General features: G+C 39.5%; 1 long non-coding RNA gene across 1 annotated transcript in view; it reads left to right on the top strand.

Annotated features, from left to right (window-relative positions):
• LOC141278083 (uncharacterized) overlaps positions 1–24,458 on the top strand; it is a 145,225-nt gene that overhangs the window by 95,299 nt on the left and 25,468 nt on the right. The window contains exon 3 of the long non-coding RNA XR_012330341.1: positions 8,324–8,394. This is a non-coding gene — a long non-coding RNA (uncharacterized lncRNA). The remainder of the gene's footprint in view (positions 1–8,323; positions 8,395–24,458) is intronic.

Below are 24,458 nucleotides of genomic sequence, written 5' to 3'. Positions count from 1 at the left end.
GGGCCTGCGTGAATGCAGGGGTGTATGTTAGGAGGTGATTGAGGTGGTGCATGTGAGAGAGGTGGCTCAAATGATGGTGGACAGATTTGGACATCACTGATGAGATAAAACTGACACGACTTGGTGAGCAAATGTACAGGGGTGAGGATACGGGACTTGTCAGGGGTGGCTCCCACATATTTGGATTGTTGAACTGAGTTGAGTGAGTGTTGGTGCCAATCACCAGAGAAGGACTGGACGTGAGGAGAGGTGGAGGGAAGAGCTAGTGAGCTTTGGACAAGATGAGTCTGATGTGCTTATGAAAATGTATCAGGCAAAATGAGTCCACAACAGTGGAATTAGAGTAGTTGATACTGTTTGAATGTCAACCAAATAAGAAGATACTTCATAGATCTATGAACCCATATCAGTGAAACATCCTTTGCCCATGTTGTCAATAAATGGTAAAAAGTAAGCCTGGGGATAAGCCCAATAACTTTCTTAATGTTCTTTTCATTTTTCATTCAATGAATCTGGATGCTCAAATTAGTAGTTTTTTAACAACACTCCTAATGTAAATTATTCTTTTTAAATAAAAGAGGATAAAAAGTCAATTTCATAAATTGTCCTTTGAGGGAGTAGAATCCTGTTACAGATTGAATTATGTTCCCAAAAATGATGTGTTGAAGTCCTAGCTCCCTATCCCTGTGAATGTGACCTTATTTGGAAATAGAGGTCACAGATGTGATCAAGTTAAGATGAGGTCATTAGGGTGGGCCCTAAAGCAATATGACCTGTGCCCTTATAAAAAGGGAGATGCCACAGAAGACAGTGACATAGGGGGGAACTTCCTGTGATGACAGAAGCCAGGACTGATGACACTGCTGGAGGTTAGAACGAGGCATGGAGGGCGTCTACCCAGTGTCCCAGAGGAAGCACGACCCTAGCAACACCTTGATTTTGGATTTCTTTTGACAGAATAAACTGTTGGGTTAAGTCACCCAATTTGTGGTAATTTATTACACCAGCTGTAGGAAACAAATACAAACTCTGTCGGTGTTACAAGGGATTTTAGCTTCAGAGTCTTTACTTCAGCAAACTCAGAAAGGCATCATGAAAGCAAAGAAAAAAACAAAGCATAGCTCAGTGAAATCTCGGAAAAGAAATAATGAAAAATAGAAGACTACACAGCTCCATTCCTGAGACTCTGTAATCAAGCCAGGCCGAAGACCTGCCATCTGTGAATTTTCCTGTATCCTCCCTGTTCAAGTCAGGGAAATCCTCAGAAAAAGAAGATATTTTAAAAATGCCAAAGTCTTAATTAGCATCCTTTGGAAGCAGCATCTGAAGGCTTCAGAACACAGAGTGACTGAATGAAGACTGAGCCATCTATTTAACTCCAGTGATTGCCCTGCTAAAGAAAAGTATCGCTGGTAAGGGAGTTGTATCAATTCAGTGAAATAGTCAAATATCTTTGAGAGAGTCAGCGCCATTTTAACAAGATTGTAATTTTCACTTAAGAAGTAGAATAGACACATTTTTATTTTAAAGAATAGGTGAAAGTTGATCTTTGGAAGAGTATCCTGTTTATCCTTAAAATGTTCACACAACTATTAACTACACATAATGAGCTATTTAATAGCCAACTGTTTCTCTTGGACTAAAGGTTAGTATATGAATGAAAGAAAGATCATGAGAACTCTGTCTCTGTCTCAAAAGGCACCAGACTGTGTTTCCTGTTAGGTGTTAAATCGTTCCATTTAAAATAAACTAAATATAGCTATTACTAAAGACAAGAATGGCACCGGGGGCATTTATTGTCACAATCATTCCCTGAACCAAATCACAGTTGCAGCTATTGTTGTGCTTTAGATTCCTGACTACTTGTGTGAAACTAAGCCCAGTTCTTCCGGCAAAAAGCTCTTTCTAGGAGGGATGTGCTGTCTCTTTAACACTTCTCCATTCTACTATCTTCATTTATTATTTATTAAGTGTAAAATTTAGCAGGGTGACCTGAACCAAAACGTGCAATTCATTCGCATGAAAGTAGGCTCCTTTATAACTTTATTCCTTCTTAGAAAATTATAGGAAGCAAAAAAAAAGAAAAAAAAAAAAGAAAATCCCTTAGAAACGAAGTAGCTGACACATCACATTTATTAGAGCTGTGAAGCTCTTCAAAGTAGATGACTTACAATTTTTCATCCTCAACAATGGTTTCTGCCAGAATGCTGCTAGACTTGGAAAGGATGATTAACCGACCAGACGGTCACATTTAATGGCAGTGTGCTACTAATTCATTCCAAAATAAGTTCAGATTTGCCAGCAAGAGGAAAGAACTCAACAAAAAGACATTTTTCAAGACGTCTTTTTTTCTAACTAAAGTCATCCATTTTCAATATAAGTCCAAAAGCTCATATGAAGACTAAATAGGTCCTCAAAGGTCTCTAAGTACAAAGACTGACATATTGTAATAAAGACATAAGTGTTTTGCCGAGAGCCTACAATACTTTCAAATATAAGACTGCATCCTCATCCAAATTGATACAACAGGTGAGCTAAAGCAAGTAAAAAATCGTTAAAATGTGTAATTACTCCTTATTTTAATAGATGGTTCATACTTTGTAGTTTAAAAGGAGAAACAAAGGAAAATAATTAAAACCGCAACAGTTGTGTTAACATGCAACCGTTGAAATACTCTTGGTACTGGACAGCTGATAGTCTGTTCTAAAACACAGACTGTGATAATAGGACAGATTGTTCTAATGGTAATGCTGAAGTGGCTCTATTGACCTCAGGAAAAAGCATTTAATCACAGTGTTTGGCAAAAGAGGCTGCTGTAAGGTCAGTTCTAGAAGAAGCAAGTCAGCAACAAGGTTGTTGGGGAAACGTCCTGATATGTGAATACACCCTATTTCCAAACCACGTGGCCTTACAGCTTAGAACAGTCAAGATGTCAAGCTGGCAAGAATAAATATTTGCTGTACAGTAGAAACTAACACAACATTGTAAAACAACTATATTCCAATAAAAATTAATTTTAAAAAAACATAGTGGGAAAAAAAATTCATAGATGGAGGCAATATCATCAAAATGATAGGCTTTAATTAGATGTGGGCAATTAAGAGTGCTAGAGTAAAGTTAATTTTAAATTAGATTAATGGTTCCAGTTTTGGCAAAGACTGAATAACAGGGACCAGATTTACCCTCCTTTATGAAACATCTAAAAAACTGAACAGAATATAGGCACACCAGGCATCAGGAAATGAAGGAAAGGGACCCCTGAAAGAGGGAAATGAATAAGGTGAGACCTCTGATTGCCCTCGTTTTCTCCACGGATGAGTGTCCAGGCCAAGTAAGTGCAAGGGAGGAGGATCCAGGCAGAGTGCAGTGATTTCCCTGGGGTGAGACAGAGCTGAAACTCCAGGGAGGCTGATGGGAGTCTGTGGGGCAGAGTAATGGAGTGGAAAGAGGGATCAACAGAGAGGTCAGGGGACCTGCAGGGGCCCCGCCGGAGCCTCCAGCTGAGCACCCATGAGCTGATGCCTGTGAGAAAACTACGCAAAAGGAGGAGAGGAAACAACCCTCAGGGCTAACACAGGGCCAGAACTAGTTTGTGTCCCAGCAGTGAGAGTGGGAAACATCATAATCCATGGGCATCAGATAGTTTTAAAAAGGTAGTTCCTCGGGCTTCCCTGGTGGCGCAGTGGTTGGGAGTCCACCTGCCGATGCAGGGGACATGGGTTCGTGCCCCGGTCCGGGAGGATCCCACATGCCACGGAGCAGCTGGGCCCGTGGGCTGTGGACGCTGGGCCTGCGCGTCTGGAGCCTGTGCTCCACAATGGAAGAGGCCACAACAGTGAGAGGCCCGCATACCGCAAAAAAAAAAAAAAAAAAAAAAAATGTAGTTCCCCAATAGTGGAGCAAAATTACACTAGACTAAAGCCTGACTAACAGAGCTTAAAATAGGATCTGAAAAGTATCCAACTATTTCCATGTAACTTAATCTGAAATAGATGAAAACTGTTTTTCTTCATAGATAACATCATGATCATCTACATAGAAAATCCTATGTAATCCACAACCACAAAAGCCAGAGGAACTAATAAATGAGTTTAGCAAGTTTTCAAGACACAACATTAATATATAAAAATCAATTGTACTTAAGAGCTAAAACTATAAAATTCTTAGAAAAAACAGGGCAAAATCTTCACAACATTAGATTTGACAGTAATCTCTTGGATATGACAATAAAGGCACATGCAACAAAAGAAAAAATAGACAAATTGTACTTCATAAAAATATATAACTTTTGTGCATCAAATGACAGTATCAACAGAGTGAAAAGGCAACTCACAGAGTGGGAAGAATATTTGCAAATCATAAATCTGAAAAGGGCTTGATTTCCATGATATATAGGGAAGTCCTAAACCTCAACAACCAAAAAACAAGCAACCCAATTCAAAAATCAGCAAAGGACTTAAATAGACATTTCTCCAAAGAAGATACACAAATGAGCACATGAGAAGATGCTCAACGTCACTAATTACTGGGGAAATGCAAATCAAAACCACAACATGGTACCACTGCACACCCACTGGGGTGGCTACTATCAGAACACGCACGCACACACACACACTTAAAGTGTTGATGAAGATGTCAAAATTTGGAACTCTTCTGCACTGTTGGTGGGACTGTAAAATGGTGCAGCCTCTGTGGAAACAGTATGTAGGTTCCCCAAAAAGCTACAAATAGAATTAACATATGGTCCAGAAATTCTACTTCTGAATATATACCCCAAACAACTGAAATCAGTGTCTTGAAGAGATATTTATACATCCATGTTCACAGCACCATTAGTCACAATAGCTAAACCTTGGAAGAAACCCGAATGTACATCACAGATGAATGGATAAACAAATGTGGTCTATCCATACAATGGAATAATATTCAACCTTAAAAGGGAAGGAAATTCTGACATCTGCTACAACCTGAATGAACTTTGAGGATGTCATGCTAAGTGAAATAAACCAGTCACAAAAGGACAAATATTGTATGAAATCCCTTATATGAGGTACTTAGAGTTGTCTAAATCATAGGGACATAAAATGGAATGAAGGCTGCCAGGAGCTGTGGGGAGGGAGGAATGGGAGTTATTGTTGAATGATAATTGAGGTTCAGTTTTACAAGATAAAGACAGCTATGGAGACGGAGGCAGGTGATGGTTGTGCAACAGTGTGAATGTACTGATATTACTGAACTGTCTACTTAGAAGTGGGCAAGATGGGAAATTTTGTTAGGTATATTTTACCACAATAAAAAATTAGAAAAATTCAACTGTATTTCTGCATACTAGAAATGAAACTTCAAAAATTAAAACTTAATAAACAATACCACTACAGTAGAATAAAAAATATGAAGCACTTAGAGATACATCTAATAAAATATATACAAGTCTTGCACCCTGAAAAAAGCATCCTGAAGCAAATTAAAGAAGACCTTAGTAAATGAAGAGATATACTGTGTTCGTAGATTGGAAGATTCAATATAGTTAAGCTGTCAATCCTCCATGAATTCATCTATAGATTCAATAGAATCTCAACCAAAATCCTTGCAGGCTCTGTTTTTTTGAGAAACTGACAAGCAGTTTCTAAAATTCATGTGAAATTGCAAAGATCTAGAAAAGCCAAAACAACCTCGAGAAAGAAAAATGAAGGACTTACATTACCCGACTTCAAAAATCACTCTACAGTTACGTAATCAAGACAGTGTGGTTTTGGCATCAAGATAGGCTAGCAGATTAATGAATCAGAGTGCAGGGTGCAAAAAGAGACCCAGACATATACAGTCAACTGAACTCTGACAAAGGTAAAAGGGCAGTTCAGTCTGGTAAGGATTAGCTTTTTAACAAATGGCATTGTAGCAATTGGATATTCATACGGGGAAGAAAGGAAAGAAAAAACTAGTGGAGGTTTAATTCAAAATGTATCATAGGTCTAAGCATGAACTTAAAACTGTAAAATTCCCAGACTATAACAAAGAGTTTATATGTTTCCTTGGGTTGGGCAAAGATTTCTTAGATATGAGGTCAACACATGATCCACAAAATAATATGTAAAAAATTGATATTAGACTTCAGCAAAATTAAGAACTTATGCTTTTTTGAAAGATACTGGTAAGATGGCAAATAAGCACATGATAATATGTTTAACATCAAGAGCCATTATAGAATTGAAAATGAAACCACAGTGAGATATCACTATATGCACATTAAAATGTCAGGCTGTGGAGCAGTTAGGACCCTCATAAATTTCTGCTGGGAATATAAAATGGTACAATCACCTTGGGAAACATTCTGCAGTTTCTTAAAAAGTTAAACATATACCTACTCTGTGACCCAAGGTATTCACCCAAAATAAATTAAAGCATATATTTAAAACAAAGACTTGTACATGAATGTTAATAGTATCTTTATTTGAAATAGACAAAAACTAAACAACCAAAGCCCCTGAATGAGGTAATGAATAAGCACATTGTAGTATATCCTTCCAATAGAATGTTACTCAGCAGTAAAAACAAATGAACCACTGACACACAACAAAATGGGTAAATCTCTTATAATTATTGAGTGAAAGAAGCCCATCTTCCCCGTCCCCCAAAGAACACGTGCTGTATGATTTGATCCTCTGTCCAAATTATATAAAATTCTGAAAAATGCAAAGTAATCTTTAATGAAAGAAAATAGATTTGTTTTTACCTGGGGATGGGACATTGGGTTGGGGGTGAGGACAGTGATTCCAGAAGACACAGAAAATTTGAGGGGTGATAGATACGTTTATTACTTGATCGTGGTGATGGATTCATGGATTTATTCTTATGTCAAAACCTATCACATTGTATAATTAAAATGTGTGTGGTTTATCATAAGCTAATTATACTAAAATTTAAATTATTAAAAAGTTAGAAAATAAATTAGATAAAACTAAACGAGGAAAATAGGAATTTAACATCCAACTGTTTTTATATATGGAATGCATATATATGTGTGTGTAGAGATGTACGTGTATACACACAAGTATAATCATTACACCCGTGCACATGCAGGTGTAGAGCATATTTGCTGAGGGACAGTTTTGAATGAGCAAACAGTAAGGAGCAAGGGGTCTTGTGGTCACTTTTAGCTTTACCTCTTTCCAGCTACTTGACTCAATTTAATCATTCATAAAATTAGAAGCAAAGGTTAGTTGAATTCTAAAGCCACTTCTAGACCTGAATGCTGTGTCAGACTGCTTAACGCATACCCAATTTTAGAAATATCAAAGAATGACAGGCTGGCAAACCACAGGCACCTTGATGAATGGCATGTAGCTCTACTATCAGGGGATACATATGCTAGCTGAGAGTGTATTTATTAGATAGTTCTAACTATGCTAAAAAATTAACCTTCGGGCTTCCCTGGTGGCACAGTGGTTGAGAGTCCGCCTGCCAATGCAGGGGACACAGGTTCGTGCCCCGGTCCAGGAAGATCCCACATGCCGCGGAGCAGCTGGGCCCGTGAGCCATGGCCGCTGAGCCTGCGCGTCCGGAGCTTGTGCTCCGCAACGGGAGAGGCCACAACAGTGAGAGGCCTGCGTACCGCAAAAAAAAAAAAAAAAAAAATTAACCTTCAATTTTAGTGGCTTAACACAATCGAATTTTATTTCTTGCTCACACAACAGACCAACATGGGTTGTTGGTTAGATGTCTGCTGATTCAGAGACCGCCAGGCCTCTAGATTCCTTTAGTTACCTTTTCTTGACAGAGAAAGACGTGAGAGATTGTGGGGGGGGAGGTATTTACAAGAAGGAACTTTATATCTTTAATCTTGGAATTCAACTTTTGAATGATGGCTTTATAAATAATTTCATGTCCTTTATTTAAAGAGAATCATATGGGTAAAGTCTTTATTAACCAAATATTCACAGCCCCAGATTTCTAGCAGTTGACAAAAATTGTTGTGAGACGTGATGCTGCTGTCTGCGTAGAGTCAGTGTTCACCATGTCTCTGATTTCTCATTTTATGTAGTAGGAACTGTGTTTGACTTTGTCACCCATTTTCTTGTATGTAGATTTCTCAGAGTAACTCTTAAGTAGCATTTTTTTTAAATTGTAGTAATTTGGGGGAATAGAAGCAATAAGACAGGATAAGGATCTATTCAATGAATTGTTTTGTCTATTTTTTAGATATTTACTATACTATATTGTTTTGTCTATTTTGTCTATTAGATATTTACTATACTATATAGATATTTACTATACTATATTGTTTTGTCTTTGTCTATATTGTTTTGTTTTGTCTATTTTTTAGATATTTACTAAGCCACTACTGGGGGCCAGGCACCATTTTGCACCCTGAGAATACATCAGGGAACTGAAAAGGTAAAAATTTTCTGTCCTCATGGAGCTTACTCTCCAACTGGGAAAGATGGAAATAAGTAAAATAAATACATAGCATTTTAAAAGTTGGTTTAAGTTTTGTGGTATGAAAAATAAAGCTGTAGAACAGTATAGAAAGTGCAGAGGAGGAGGTAACATATTATTACAAGTATAAATAAGTGTAAATAATCTTACCTATTTTAAAAAGGCATATTCTAGCTGATGTGTTGAAATAAACTGTGGAGTTGAAGCAGGGAGATAAATAATTCAGACAAGAGATGATACTGGCCAGGACCAAGATGGTGGCAGTAGGGTGGTGTGCAGTAGATGGATATGGGGGTGTGGTGAAGGCAGACCCCACACAATTTGCTGATAAACTGGGCTTGTGCGAGAGAAGTGTTGGGGGGTGGCTGTAAGATTTTAGCCAGTGCACCTAAGTTTGGCGTTTCCTTAACTAAGAAAAGAAAGACTATGGGAGAGCAGGTTCAAAGGTAAAGATCAGGAGTTCACTTCTAGATAAGTTAAGTTTCAGAAATTCTAGTGGCGGTGTTGAGAACGCAGCTGCATATATGAGTCCAGGTCAGGGACAGTACTGTGATGTCAATCTGAGATTCTTCAGCTTGTGGACGTGGTTAGAAACCATGGGATGGGATGGGATCATGAAGCGAGTGAGTGTAGATGGAGAGAAGCCAGATTCCACAGACTGCACCCTGGACATTCCAACACAGAGAGATCAGGAAGATGAAGCCGAGTCAGGAGAGACAGCTGAACAACCGGTAGTGGAAAGCCAAGAAATCGTGGTCCTGGGGGCCAAGCAAGGAGAGAATGGCCGCCTATGTCCAGAGGTGCCAAAGGGGCAAACGTGGTGAGGACCAAGAACCTATCATCGCTGACGTCCTTCCAAGAGCAGCCTTGGTGGGGTGGGGTGGGGAAGGCCTGGTGTGAGTCCATTTCGGATGGGAGTGGAGGGGAAGAGCACTGGAGATACTGGTATTGATAACGTAAGGCATTTTGCTGCGGGGAATAGGCCAGTTTCTATTGGAGCAAGTGGAGCCTAGAGAGGGGTTTTGTCTCTTTTTATTTTAAGACTGGAGACATTACAGTATTGGGTGAGCTTCCAAAAGAAATGGATGCAGAAGCGAGGAAAGACTGAGTGAAGCAGTCATCCTGAATAGGCGAGAGGCTGGAATCTAGTGCACAAGACGAGGGACTGCCTTGGCATTAGGATCACTGCCTTAGTAACCGAAGGGAGGGCAGAGTATGCACAAAATCCTAGCAGTGGGGTCCATGTGGTTGGAACCTCCAGATGTTCCACTGTAGTGGCTTTATTTTATTCTATCTTTTTATTTTATGTTATTTCTTTTTTTTGTTGTTTTGTTTTTGTTTTTGTTTTTTTGCAGTACGCAGGCCTCTCACTGTTGTGGCCTCTCCCGTTGCGGAGCACAGGCTCCAGACGCGCAGGCTAGGCAGCCATGGCTCATGTGCGTGTGGGATCTTCCCGGACTGGGGCACGAACCCATGTCCCCTGCATCGACAGGCGGGCTCTCAACCACTGCGCCACCAGGGAAGCCCTATTTTATGTTATTTCTTGAAACAGGAACTTTGTTTGTTTATGAGAGTGGGAATTTGAATGAGCTCAGGAAACAGGAAGATGTTGGCACCACCATAGGTACACCTGTGCTTATGACCATGACTTTCAGGGGAAACCATCACGGGTATAAGTTTTTCTCCAGCCATATTCAGATGCAATGGTGCAAATGTGGAGTGACGACTGTAGGGCAAGATTTAAGCAGGGGTGGTTTTCACTGAGAGCTAGAGTTGTGTGCAGGGAGCAATTCCAAGGACATGGCTGGGGAAGGAAGGATGGGGGTGTGGGAAGACCGCAAAGCAGGAAGAGAAAGGGAGTGAGGTCTCTGGGGGCTGGTGGGTTATTGTTACCATGGAGACATAAGAGTGGATGAGCTGAAAAGAAGGAAGCTGCAGTCAAAAATGGGATGCTCAAAATAAAGGTTACAGAGGGGCTGTGATCATTGGTAATGACAAGGTCCATGATAGGAACTCAGAGGTGAGTGCCGGGTAGGCTGAACGTACGATTTTTGAGGAGTTTCAAAAATGAGAAGCCAAATCTTTGTTAAGATTATTTCCATGTGTGTGGATATCAGTAATAATTAGGACTAGCAGTGTATTGAAGATAGTGGTCGGGAACCAGAACCTAAAAATACAGAGATTTGAGGTGGAGCGAACCACAAGCTGTGGTGGTAGGAGGTAGACGATTGCTACACTTGGGTGTGTGTGTGTGTGTGTGTGTGTGTGTGTCTGTCTGTCTGTCTGTCTGCCTGTCTGTCTAAGGAAAGCAGGGGCTAACATAGACAATATTACAGACAAAAAAATGTGTCCTTATGAATTTGCATTCTAATTTGATTGAAAAGTTAATACACAAATAAATGTTAAATAGCCATTTTAATTTATGCATTAACAATTGTTTACCTCATGGGTTTAAGACATGAGGTCAATATATGATATGAGGAAATAATTGATGGAAACTGAGGTTGTTGAAATGTCGCAGAGGCAGCACGGTTTCTGACATGATAATCTGTTTGGGGGGTTACCATATACTTTATTAATTCATGACAAAGAAGAGGACCTGAGTCTAGTTTCAGTGTACTCAACAACTGACTTCCCAGTTGTTACATTTGGGAGAAAATTTCTCATCAGCAAGAACTGGCTTGAAGCCGATCTCCCCACAGAAACAAGCTCTACCAAGTTGAGAGCCAGGCATGTGCTCAGCCAGCATGTAGATGACTACAGGGACAATGTCAGAAGTGGCATGCGTGTTGGGAAAGACAAATGCATGTCCAGAAATACATTTGCTCATATTTTCACTCCTGCTTGGAGGGTCCTACCTGTCTTCATAGGAGATCTACCTATAAGATCCAGCTGAAGTCCTGTCCTCTTTGAGAAGCCTCCTTCCTGGCTGTTCTATACTCTGCTTTCTGTGTGAATGCCTGTGCTGTTTATTGTCTGGTTTTCTTTTGAATTTAATTGTATCACAGCTCATATTATAGAAGCAGCTACTTAATATACAAAATGCCAGGTCTTGCCGTAAACACTTTACAGTATTTTATTTAATTATTTAATTTGCACAATAACCTTGCTATTCTTACTATTACCATTACTTCTGATTTACAGAAGAGACAATCTTTTTTTTTTAAGTTGATCTAGCCAAGATTGTTCATGCCCAGGTTTCTAATATGTAAGACTAATTTTTAAAACCATACAATACGAGGAGATTGCAAAGATATAGCACGATGGAAACTTCCACAGTCTTCTGAGAGGAACACAAATTGGCTCAGTCATTTTACAGAGTAGTTGTTTTATCCAGAATCGTCAAAGATTCCTTATTAACCAAGCTGTCCCACTCTTGTATATACTCTAGAATGACTCATGTCCTTGTGCAGCTGTATAATTGTAGAAGAATGTTTATTCCAGGAAGATTAATAATAAGCAAAATGAGAAGACAACCCAACAGTATAAAAATTGTGGACTAGATAAATAAATTATGGAATATGCCTGCAATGGAACTCTACACAGCAATGATGATTGGACAGGCAGCAACATGGTTGATATTATAAACATACTATTGCGAGAAAGAGTCAATATGTGAGAGAATACATACAATATGATTCCATTTACCCAAAGGTGAAAAACAGGCAAAAGGCGGGAATGCTTATGTATAAGCAGTAACACTAGAAGGTAAGCTAGGGTGGAGGGTCTTTCTGGGGCTCCGGTCATACCTTGTTTGCTTTATGATTGTTCTAGTCTCCACATCGTGTGAATTGCTATGGCATTATATTGCACAAACAAAAGGAAGTAACCGGAATTCAAGCTCAACACCTGAATATGGCACAATGCTAAACCCTCATTCAACCCCCAGTTGATTTAATTAGAGATAAATTGCTGATGATCAGTGGTTAATCACAAAGACAAAGTTGATTGTGGAATAAAAATAATTTCAGAATCTCCAGTTTTTCTATTTGAATTTTCTACCTAGTTACGGATCCCCTCTACCATATCCTCAACCAGAAATCATACAACTTAGATGGGAAAATGACAAACTAATTTGGTAAGCCAAGCTTCATTTTGGCACAAAGCTAATATTTAGAAGATATTCTTCCTTATGTTAAATGAATCACTTCCCTATAATTTCTTCACAATGATATAAACTCTTCTAAAAGTACAGAGAAAAAATATCTGTTGAAAAATACATAAAATAAAATTTTACTTAAACATTATTTATTCTCCTGTCTCAGATTTGCTCAGGGGGAGCATTTAGAGTATGGAATGTTGTATTGCAAAACATTGAAATCAGATTATGATTACATTCTTTTAATAGAGACAAATGAAATTTATATTTTGGCCTAACATGGTGCTATGGACTGAATGTTTGTGCCCCATCAATTCATATGTTGAATCCTAACCCCCAACGTGATGGTGTTAAGAGGTGGGGCCTTTGGGAGGTGATTAGGATTAGATGAGGTCATGAGGGTGGAGCCCTCAGGAATGGAATTAGTGCCCTTGTAAAAGAGACGCAAGACAGATGGTCTCTCTTTCTCCACCATATGAAGACACAGCAAGATCACTGTCTGTAAACTGGAGTCTCAGCAGAAACCCAATGTGCCTGCACCTTGATCTTGGACTTCCCAGCCACCACAACTGCAGGAAATAAACGTTTTGTTATTTAACCTGCCCCATCTATGATACTTGTCAGCCTGAGCTAAGACACACTGAATGGCACAAGGTTAAAATGAATACACAGTTGATGTCAGGGTTAAAGGTGACTACCATGTGAAGGAATGGATCTCTGGCACACAAATATAAACCTGAAATTGCATCATCCCAAAACAGTTATCACTGCAATTTTATTATAATTTTGTGCCGAAATTTTCAAAGTTGAACTTTTTGTTCAAGAATGGTAATACCCCAGCCCCATCGGGTGCAGATTTGCTCCTGCCAACATGGTTTGCAACACCAAATAGAGGCTCAGTTCCAACTGGCACATTACTGATATTAGGAGCCTTTTGGTGCACAGCTGAATATAATTCAGGGAAAAGATTTTCAGAAGCATTTTTTTCTAGAAGGAAATTTGTGCTGAGGATTTACTGCTTGGACAATTATAAAATGTACTTTAACTACTGAAAATAATTCAATGTCCAAAAATTTTAAATTTATTTTATAAGCTTCAAGCGATTTTCATCTTGCAATGATTATTAAATACTGTCTTTAAAAGATTGATTGGAAGAATAAATTATGTTCCTCTTTTCTCTATCATTTTCATCTTTTCTTCATCGTTTTTTATAAGGTATACACTTGTCCTCTTGCAATGTCTTTCCCATACTAATTTTATCATGGATGGTATAATTTTATAATTTTTACTCATTAAGAAAATTTGATGTGGCACAGTTGAAGTGTTTATAACTCATCCTCATCTTTATAAAATGTGAATCCTTCCCTAACAGGGGCTTTTTGTTTTGTTTTTTAGAGAGATTAATGTCCAAATAAGTCTAATTCAATACAGTACTTAAAGGTTATTTTGTTTTCCACTGTAAATTTCAATACACCAAATACTTCTAAAGAGATTAGAATTATAATTTAACCAAATCTCTATTAACCTACTTTGTATTATTATTTTAATTTAAATATTTGACTTTAACATTATAACTCAGAAAGTTATAATGATTTGCTAGTGGAATGTTCCAAAGGATTGTCCCTAATATTTACATTATTTTAATCTATTTTCCTACTCAATTAAAGTTCTTAAAATTGTACCTGTACATACAATGAATAGTTTTCACAAGCATTATTAGAAGTACATGTTTTCATGTAACAATATTAAATAGATATTTATACTTCAAGTGCTGGATGCAGATTTTGTATATAAACCACATAGAAGATTTTCCCTTAGAGGTTACAACTACATTTGACAGTTAATATTCAAATATTATTTTGATTTTTTTGAGAGAATAAGCCATAACTTCAGCATTCTACTAGTTCTATAAACATATTTTATTTATAGTTGAATGTGAAATATGTCTATTTACATGCATCTACACACACATATACATAAGGCTGACATACCTGCAATGCCTGGACATCCATTTAGCACTGACAGGCACAGCCGTTTCAGCTCTTTGACAGTGTTTGTTCTAATGGCCATAATGTGTATCAACTAGTTGTTAAACATTTTAACAGCATCCTATAGGTGCACACACACACACACACACATGCACATACACATACAAAAATAAGAAGTGCTTTCTAGATTTTTTTTTGAAAACTTCAAATAAAGCTTTTTGTTGGAAGCCATGTACAGAATAATTTGCCATAAAAATAAAACAGATCTTTAGCTCTTGATTTAGAATTCATTGTGTAAAATGACTCAAAATTGGGCATCCCATTCTGTGATTCTATGAAAACAAAGTAAAACAGCAAAGAAAGAGAAAGGGACAAAGAGGAACAAGCACGTGTTGCATCTTTTAATCTACTGTTAGATTCTGTGTTTTTTCATCATACTCCATCCAGGATGACATCATCATGCTCCATCCAGGATGACATCATCATACTCTGTCCAGGATGACATTATCATACTCCATCCAGGATGATGGCATCTTAACTCGATTTCATCTGTAAAGACCCTGGTTCCAAATAAGGCCACATTCAGTCATGGGGGCTATCCCAGTCATGGGGGCTCCACCCTCATGACCTAATTCACCTCCCAGAGGTTCCACCTCCTAACACCATCACACTGGGGATTAGATTTCAACCTATAAATCCTGGGGAGACACAAACATTCAGTCTATAGCACAATTCAACCCACTCATCACAACAAAATGAAGGCTCATTTTATGAACTGTGGGTTACTGGATGCAAGCTTTCATTGAAACTCAGATAGATTAGAGCAAGGCAGGCAACTTATCCAAGATCAAAGGCCACCACTGGACCGTCATGAAGCTGGATGTGGTGACCATTCTGTGGGAATCCACCATCCAAAACATCAGCAGTGTGGAGAGATTCTCCCATTCAAAGGCATGATTGTACTGGATGTAGCAAGTGGACAAATGAAAGTCACCTTGTTTTGTTTTTATATTTCTACTTTAGAACTGATGAGATGACTTATTTGTTTGGGTACTGCTGATAAGAATATGACAAATAGCCTGAAGTATTTCAATAACCTGCCATAATCTAGAGGTTTATGCACAGAGAATTATGAATGAATCATTTGTGCTACCACTTAGCACGTGAAAACAGTGATAGTGCAGAATCAATTGCTCTTTGTTTGAGGACATAGTGAGCGGGGGAGCACCTTTCTCAGATGAATTAATCATTGAACTCATTCAGAGGCAAGCTGTGGAGGGCTTGGAAACATTTTGTTCGAAGGAGGCTTTAAATGTCAGAGGAAAATTGTTTTAATTAACCAGTTGTTCTTTAGATGCATCTCCAGTGGAAGCAGTTTTTAAATTTTCTTTTAGGCTCTCTGTTTTCCTGGCCAGATTTTGTGAAGATAACTATTCCAAACACTTTGAAAGAGAAGTCACATTTTAAAAATGGTGTTAATATTTTAGTTCACTCATTTCCTTTCAGAAAAAAAAGATCCTGTAGGGAATTAATATCTCTTAAGACAAGAACAGTTAGTTGTACTTTCAGAAGTTAACTCTATCATTTTTTATTGGTGTTTTGTCTCCAATAGCTGTCTCCCTTTCTCCGTAGTCTCGGGTCAAATTCCTGAGAGAGAGAATTCAGTGCACCTTTATACCCTACAAGTTATAGCTTAGACCAACCTGGAGCTCCCTGGCCTCGGAGCAGTTGCTCATCCATAATCCCAGAACCACATATGAATGGGTCCATGTAGCAAATGTGACTGCCTTCGGGTTTCACTTTCAGTAGAACCGTGCAGGTTCCTAGGACAGGAAGAGGCCATGTCCCTGTTTGTTTTAGAAAGATACTTACAAAGATGTATTCAATACCTAAATCTCTGGGGAGGGGTATAGATTCTTGCTTATTGTGCTCATGCAACGCGTACATGCACGAGATCTGGGGATGTTGCATGTTGTGGTTAACCTGCGAAGGTGAGGGCGGGGCAGCTAAGCAAGGACGTCAGAGGCGCATGCGCTTGGGACGTGTGCTGAGACCAGGAATAGGGTCAGCCCAGCCTTTTCCCCATGGTAGACTCTGATAAGAAAGAAAATTTTTTTTTCAATGCACTTAGGAGGAAAAAGTAGCAAAAGGAAAGAAAGCATTTGAAAAGGCAGTAATTGCACTTTGCCGATTAGATATGAATGTAGTCTCACCACAACTGTAAGTCCCTGCCCCATGATTGGAGGACACATTTTGTGGAGCTGGGATATTATGACATAAGGAGACTCTGGTTCACATGGGAGAGGAGTGATCGTTGCAGTCCTCTCTGCCGTGGTGGAAAAAGGAAATGGTACTCCTCATATCTCACAGGTTCCCTGCCCGGTCAGAAAGAGAAAGGCAGAGAAAGGAAGTCTTCCTACACAGGCACAGGCTAAATGTGAAATAGGAGATATTTAAGAAAGGTGGTCTGATCACACTGTGGGAAAGGAGGAGACAGAAGCGCACACATGGGGGTGTTCAGACCTACTGGAAGAAGGAGGTGAGGCAGTGAGGGAGTGGCCAGGCGGTCATTGCCCTGGGAGATGCGAGATGCCCCCAAAGAACTCAGGGCAGGGGAGTGATACCAAGAAACAGCGCCTTGGGATCCTGAGTGTTTCCTAGTGGCGAGGCAGCCCTCACTCCAGACTCAGGAGGGAGAGCAGGGGGGACAGGGGACTGTCCTCCGCCTGGCGTGGAGGATGGTCCTTACGTGCGCGGGATCCCTGTTTCCTTTCTCTTTTCTGCTCTTCACGGCCCCACTCTCCCTTTGACATTGGTGATTTCTCCTCACTACCCTTTGCTGGTTGCCGGAGTTTAGGGTCAACTGCACTGGCCGTGAAATTGAGTATTGGGAGGCGGGGAGGGACAGGAGAAAATCCTGCTCTGTGTTTACAAGGAAGGAACTCCCAGCGTAGCCATGGCATAAATAAAACCATAATCCTTCCTAATTCTGAAAATTTTATACCTTTTCCATGTCTAAAAGGGATTGAGTTAGTTTACAAGTTATAATACAATGCAAAATAGTTAAACGTGTAGTTTGGAGAGTTTAAAGAGCTGAGGAATCATCTAAATGCAGCTAAAGGATAAGACTATTACCTGCGATGAGAGAATATTAAACACGACAATTGTACCTTTAATTTCATTTGAAGATTTTTGGTAGCTAAGAAAAAAAAGGAATATGTCCAATCCACAAGTTTTCTTTTCTGACAAGAGAAAATGCCATCATTATTTGCAGAGAGTCTTGCCCTCTTCTGGAATTAAACTTAAGCAGGAAGTGATGACATGTATTCAAGAACACTGTCACAGACTTAACTGTGGGCAGAACTCAAAGGTGACACCTGGGCCATCATCCACATAGCTGCACACTCAGCAGAAGCCCACGCTTCCCTTAGACCGTATTTACAAAATAACCCACATAATTTATGTGCCAACATCGACATCTCAAAGCCCTTCATTTCTTTGTAGTCATAAACATAGCACCTGTGAGACAATAGTGTTTATTAACAGGTATTCACAGTGAAGGTGTCACAATAAGTTAGTGGTAATGATTCAACACAGAGAGAACTGAGTTTACAGTCACATCTGTTTTGAATGGGAGACAGTTGAACGGCTCCCTTACTATGTGCAATGGATCCCAGGAGCAGGACCGTCACAGAGGAGGACCAAAGGCTTTTGGCAGAGTTATCAGAGGTACTTGTACAACTTCACTTTTTTTTTTTTTTTTTTACCGTGTTAACAGAAGATAATTGTTCCGTGTTTAGTTGCTCCCACCAAAGCAATGGTAATTGTTTAGATGTCATATGTTTACTAAAAAGTTCTTACTTACCACCAAGAAGTGGGCTGGGGGAGAAGAAAATGTGGAAGATGGAATGGGATTGGTAAAGGCTGACAATGTTGTATTTTCTCCTTCTAATCCTGATTAGAAGGAGAAAATGGTGGAACAGAAAGGATTCTCTGGATTTTCAGGAAATGTATGTTTATTCTGAGGCTGTAATTTGAGAAGTCGAGAATATTCTGTTACCCCTGGGGCCACTTCCACAGGCTTCCCTGATACTAGAGAACTGATGCTGGGAGAAGGTCCATGTGCTTTGTGTACCTGCAGTGGTAGAAGGACTTCCTAGTTTCTAAACCTTCGTGGTGGTGAATGCTACTTTCTTGTGGAGAGTCTTTCCCTGGTTAACATGCTTTGGGGTGAGCATCAGTTTCCCTACTAGACAATACAGCCGACCCTAGAATCCCCAGCATCAGCCCAATACTGGCCAAGCCTCAGGGCTGGGGCTGCTGACCAGCCCAGGCAGCGTGAATGGCCACGTTCAGTCCGCTGGGTCTGGGCCACGGGCAGAACCCAGTCATTAGAAACCCTTATTCCCTTGGTGCAGCGGGGTCAAGGGCAGAGTTCTCACAAGCTATTTATACTGCGGCAGGAATTCTCTGCTCTCGACATTACCGAGGTTTACATAAATGGTCATTAGGAAAAAGTGACTGCACTGAAGAAAAGTACATGCTGTACTTAGAAGTGTTTTGCACATATTCCAAAAGGGTTGAGAGGAAGGCGGATGGGAGGGGGGAGATACTCACATTTTTGGAAAATCTCACATGCATACGGCTTTCATTAATGTTTAAAAAAAAACCCTCACTACAATTAATACTGCAAAGTTGTACACATCTCACATACTGCACCGAAGCCTGCACACCCAACTGTGAGAATCTGAAAATGTAAGTTTCACAGGAAGAAATGCCACCTATCTGGGGTCTTAAAGGAAGGATTATTTCCACCATAATCCCTTTCGTGATGACTTTAGGGTTTTTTTCTGTTTATGATCTTGCATGCAGTTTTAACAATACTTAAATCAAAAGACAGTAAAAATCCATTCTGCAGTCCAAGGCCAAAGTATCCTTTTAATGCTTCAATTCGATCTAAGTTAACAGTGTCGTACACTCTACCACTAACATTTTATCTGCCCTTCAAACTTCTCAGAAGTACTTCCCTGGAATTGTGTTCTGACACCAGTTGTACTCTTTTTGGAAGCTCTGGGGATAATCTTTGGTTTTCTTTTTTTTTTTTTTTAAGTTTTTTTGTAATTAAACCCCCTTGGATAGCACTTTAAAGAAGTCTTATTCTTTATACTAAATTCTACATAAAACTTGAAATATCTTGTGCTTCCATGAGTTTTAATGAGTTTAATAATGTTAATATACTACTTAATAATTACTTGCTTCCCCTAGAAGGTAATGAAAAAATAAATATGCCCTTGAAAACTAAAAGGCATTGAAGAGAGTCATTATGATATACGTTGAAATATCACTTTTTATTATTGCAAAAGTATGTGTGCTCTACCCTAGAGCCCATGGGTCTCAGGATCGTAAGGGCCCTACACTTGAAGCCTAAGGCACTGCATCGCCTTCTTATTTGTTGTGTGTTTGAATTTGTACTCTCTGAGCCCCACCTGGCCCTCTCCCTGCCCTGGGTACCCCCTAGGTGCTCCCTCCCTTTTCCTGCTGCCCTGCCCAGCTGCCCAGTGTGGGCAGAGGCCGCAGGTGCCTGGGTTCTGCTGCACCTGAGGTATGCGCTGGGGCTGTGGGTGTGGACAGGAGGGTCTCAGCGCATCACTTAGTTGGAGCCTCAACTGCCTCCAGGGTGAAAACCAGACAGCAGCACAGTCTTAGCTCAGTGAGCTCCACCCTAAACCCACGCGAGAGCCACTGATGATTTTAAGTAGAGGGAGATCCAATTTGTGTTTAGAAATATCACTCTAGTTAGAATTCAGAGGATGGACACGTTGGGAGACCAGTGAGCTGGTCACTGGAGGAGCCCAAGCAGAGAGTTGAAGTCCTGAACGAACTGAGGCAGCCCCAGAGCAGATGCAGAGGAGGGCTGGAGAAAACTGCTGGCTCTGAGGGGGTGTGCAGGGAGTTCCAGAGCACCCCGCGCATCTCAGAGAGCAGCCGTCAGTAAACATGCAGGCTTTATGTGGAAAGGGGTTGGTTACAGTAAAAACTCCCGAGCATCGCAGCTGGTGCAATTGTACCCTATTGTAATGAACCACTCACTTTCCTGTCACTCTTCGGCTTCCCATCTGTCACTGATAATGCTCCTGATGTTGAGAAGTACTTAGAGGAAATGCTTTTACAAGGCAGGGAAAGCCAAAGTTCCTCATTAGTGCTTAAGTGCTGTGTACATTTATGGCGATGGCTACTGCTTTGTCATGAATATTATCCCATTACATCGAAATGCTTTATAGGCCTTTAGTAGAAAGCCACTACAGACTGAAAATTCTAATTATTATTATTGCCATTATTATTATTCTGATTTTTAGAGTATTTGCAGAATTGTCCCATTTAAGAGACAGTTTATTGCAAGTTTACTGTCTTGCATTTCTCTTTTCTAGTCTTTCCAATGCTCTTGATTTCTCTTATAATCCTTCAGTTGTTCTCACCAATGAAAAAAGAACCTATTAAAAACCTTTATATTCACAGAATATAAAGACATGTATTTATTTTGAGTAAGCCCTTTTATATCAAACCTATTTCTTACAACAACTAAATAAGAGCATCTGGTTGATTTTTTATCTAAAAATCTATCTAAATCAGGTAATATTTATCAAGTGTGCTCGTTTGTTATAAAATGGAGTATTCAAAGAAAGAAAGAAGAGTAATCCAAGATAATTGATAGCAATGATATATCTTTGGCATAGTCTCTGTATGTTTAAGCCACTTTCTAACAGCATATTCAGAGATGTAGACTCTGGTGGCGGCTAGTAATTTTAGGTGAACTAAGTATTTTTAAAGATATGAATTTTTTCTCATATATTTTCTGGCATATAATAAAGTCCATTCAGGAAACTCTAAATATCCTTGGACTCCAATTTCAGAACATTAATTGTTAGCTGACCAACACCCATTCTCCTATCTCTGGTAGTTAAAGAACTGCAGATGTCTTTAGGGAAACCTCCTTTCCTGTTTTGAGGGAAAAGGCTCCAAAACTAGCTCTGGTGGTGGGGTCAGTTGGCTTAAATGGATCAGTATATCCCATGCTCCTTGACCATGACAGTTGCTTCAGATCCAGGGAGGTAACCCAATGAGAGTCAAAGAAACATGAGAAAACGTGGGCTGAAACTTCCGGTAAAGATAAGCTCTTGTTCTTCCTCTGGGCTTGGTGGTACAGGGTGAGAGGCATGGGGCCGTCCTATGAAGGGAGCCAGCGGGAAGGAAGTGGAGCCTCTGGGTCTTAGTAACACAGTTTTTGTCCTGAATCAAGTCAAACCTAAGGCAGCGCTACTTGTAGACATTTCTGGCACATAAGCAAAGATTTCCCTTTTTCCTTATGCCTGTTTAAGTTTGTTGGCACATACAACACAAATAGTCTTGAATGAAGTGCATTAGCTTGGAGACACTGGCCCTAGTCTAAAGAGGTGCTTTCCTTTTTTAAATTTGCAAATGTTTTCTCTTTCGATCATGTCCTATTTGAATGTGGTGTTGTTGGGGATTTTCAGTATATTTTCCAGTTTTTTATCCTTCAGTCATAACTGAAAAGTTAAGAAAAGGTTACAGCAAATCAGGTACACCCATGATTAACTCTTATAAACATATTGAATCCTGGAAAGTGCAGACATGAAGCAAAGCGAAATCATAGAAGTAAGATGTTATCAAATGCTTGGCTATTTGATAATGTGCGGCCAAAGAAGTAGAAACATTTGTGGGGAGGTTACCTGTAAGAACTAGAGGTGAATAGAATTCAGTTTAGGTTTTCAGGTGTAATCCTTCCTGTTTCCACTGCATACATGTGATTGAAATGGACAGTAGGAAAATTTTTTAGGTAGAGTAGATTTCTGAGACCAATACCGGGTGGAGAAAGATGGTTCCTGAGATCCTCACACACAGTTACTTGTGGGGAGAGGGCAGAGACCTACTGCTTGCACAGAACCCACTTCAAGTGTGAGGTCTGTTGTCAAATCCTGGAAGTACAGGGTCGGGAAAAAGAGCAAAGACTTGGAAGCAGACCCTGAGGGTTTGGAGTCCCAGTTGCACATCTTCTGAGCTGGCTGTTACCTTACGCAGCTTACATAATCCTCTGAGCCTCAGTCCCCTTCCCCGTAGAATGGAAATGATAATAGTAGGCTCTTCACAGGATGCTTGGGTGATAAAATTAGAATGAATCTAAAAAGCAGTTCTGAGCACAATACTTGGCCCATGAAAATTGTTCCCTGAACGTTATTGTTGCTGGTCCACAGTCAGCCTCTGGTGACCACACTGCAAGACTCCCTCCACTTTGGGCTGCCTGCTCACTCAGTTCAGCTCCCTCACCCTGGAGAGGACTGTTTTGCAGGGTAGGTGAAGACGAGGGAAAGACAGGGACAGGGGCCCTTCTTTGTTGAGCATTTTAAAACATATCTGCTATTTATAAATCAGTAACTCAGTAGTTACCATTCCAAACCCTCACTATTCTAGTACCATGTTAATTTTCAGACAGTTGACTGAGGTAGAAGTCATGTGAGTAAATGTTTTCAATTCTCATAACCTGAGTCAGTTCAAAAGCAATTACCACAGAAATGCTGATCCAATGTAGAAATGGTTGAAATGAGATCCTCTCAAATAATCAGTTCTGATCATCTTTAGCAACTTCCCTAATTGTAAAGGGTTGACTTTTCTTATTAGAAAATATCATAATGGATGCTCTTGAAAGGAAAAAGGGGAAATGGTTAACTCGTTTTAAAAATTGCTGAAGATATACAATTTACAAGTTTACAAGTCATACTTTCTAACCAGTTCCCTCTTTTTAAAATTTTACTTCCTTTATTGCAGAGTAAAAGCCTATTATATTTTAAGGTGAGTCAATATTTGTGTGCTCAGCTCAACTTCTCCTTGGACATTTCAAAATGCAAGGTCTGCATCCTGCATCATTTAGATACTAATATTGTACAACTCTCATATTAGAGCTCTCCAGAGAAACAGAACCAATAGGGTATGTTGGATAGGAAATATATGTGTGTGTATATATATATACACACACACATATATATCCATGTATATATATATATATATACACACACACATATATATCCATGTGTATATGTGATTTATTATGAGGGATGGGTTCGTGCTGTCATGTAAGCTGAGACTCCTGTGATCTACAGGGAGAGCCGATGGTGTAAGTCCCAGTCCAAGGACACGAGAAGCACTGATGTTCCAGCTCAACAATCAGGCAGAAAGAGCAAATCCAACCTTCCTCCACCTTTTTGTCCTATTCAGGGCTTTGAGGGATTGGATGAGTTCCCCACATTGGGGAGAGTCTTCTGCTTTACTCAGTCCACCAGCTCAATGCTAATCTTATCAGGAGACACCCTCACGGACACAATGTTTAACTAAATGCCTGGTAACCCCGTGATCCAATCAAGTTGACACATGAAATTAACCATCACACCTTGGGAGAAAGTCTCTGTCTAGGCAAGCAAGTGCAGGTGTCATTGTAACACTGTCCAGGGAATTCCTTTTCTATCACCAGTTCACTGTACTCTTTTCTCACCAGAATTCCTCTTTTTCCAGGATACATGGTCTATATAAAGCAGAAATGTCCTCAGAAGTAAATATTCTTGAAGAAGCTTAATCTCGTTTCATAGCAATGAAGATGACTGTTAAATATGCAAACATTAGGTCTTTATGGTAATCAACAAAATACATTTCCAACAAGCTCCAAGCTCCAAACAAAAAGCAAAACTGACAAAATCATTTTTTCTCCTATGATTTTCTACAATAATTACCAAATATAATTTCTTCCTGTCCTCAAGTTAAACTTTAGCAGATAAAATATAGATAACACAATAAACAAAAAGATTAATATATATACAGAGGTAGATTAGAAAGATAATTTAGATAATAAAATGAAAATCAATAACTAA

The sequence above is a fragment of the Tursiops truncatus genome, chromosome 2, assembly GCF_011762595.2.
Source record: "Tursiops truncatus isolate mTurTru1 chromosome 2, mTurTru1.mat.Y, whole genome shotgun sequence".
NCBI classification, from domain to species: Eukaryota; Metazoa; Chordata; class Mammalia; order Artiodactyla; family Delphinidae; genus Tursiops; species Tursiops truncatus.
This window is presented reverse-complemented; position numbering and strand designations above follow the sequence as displayed.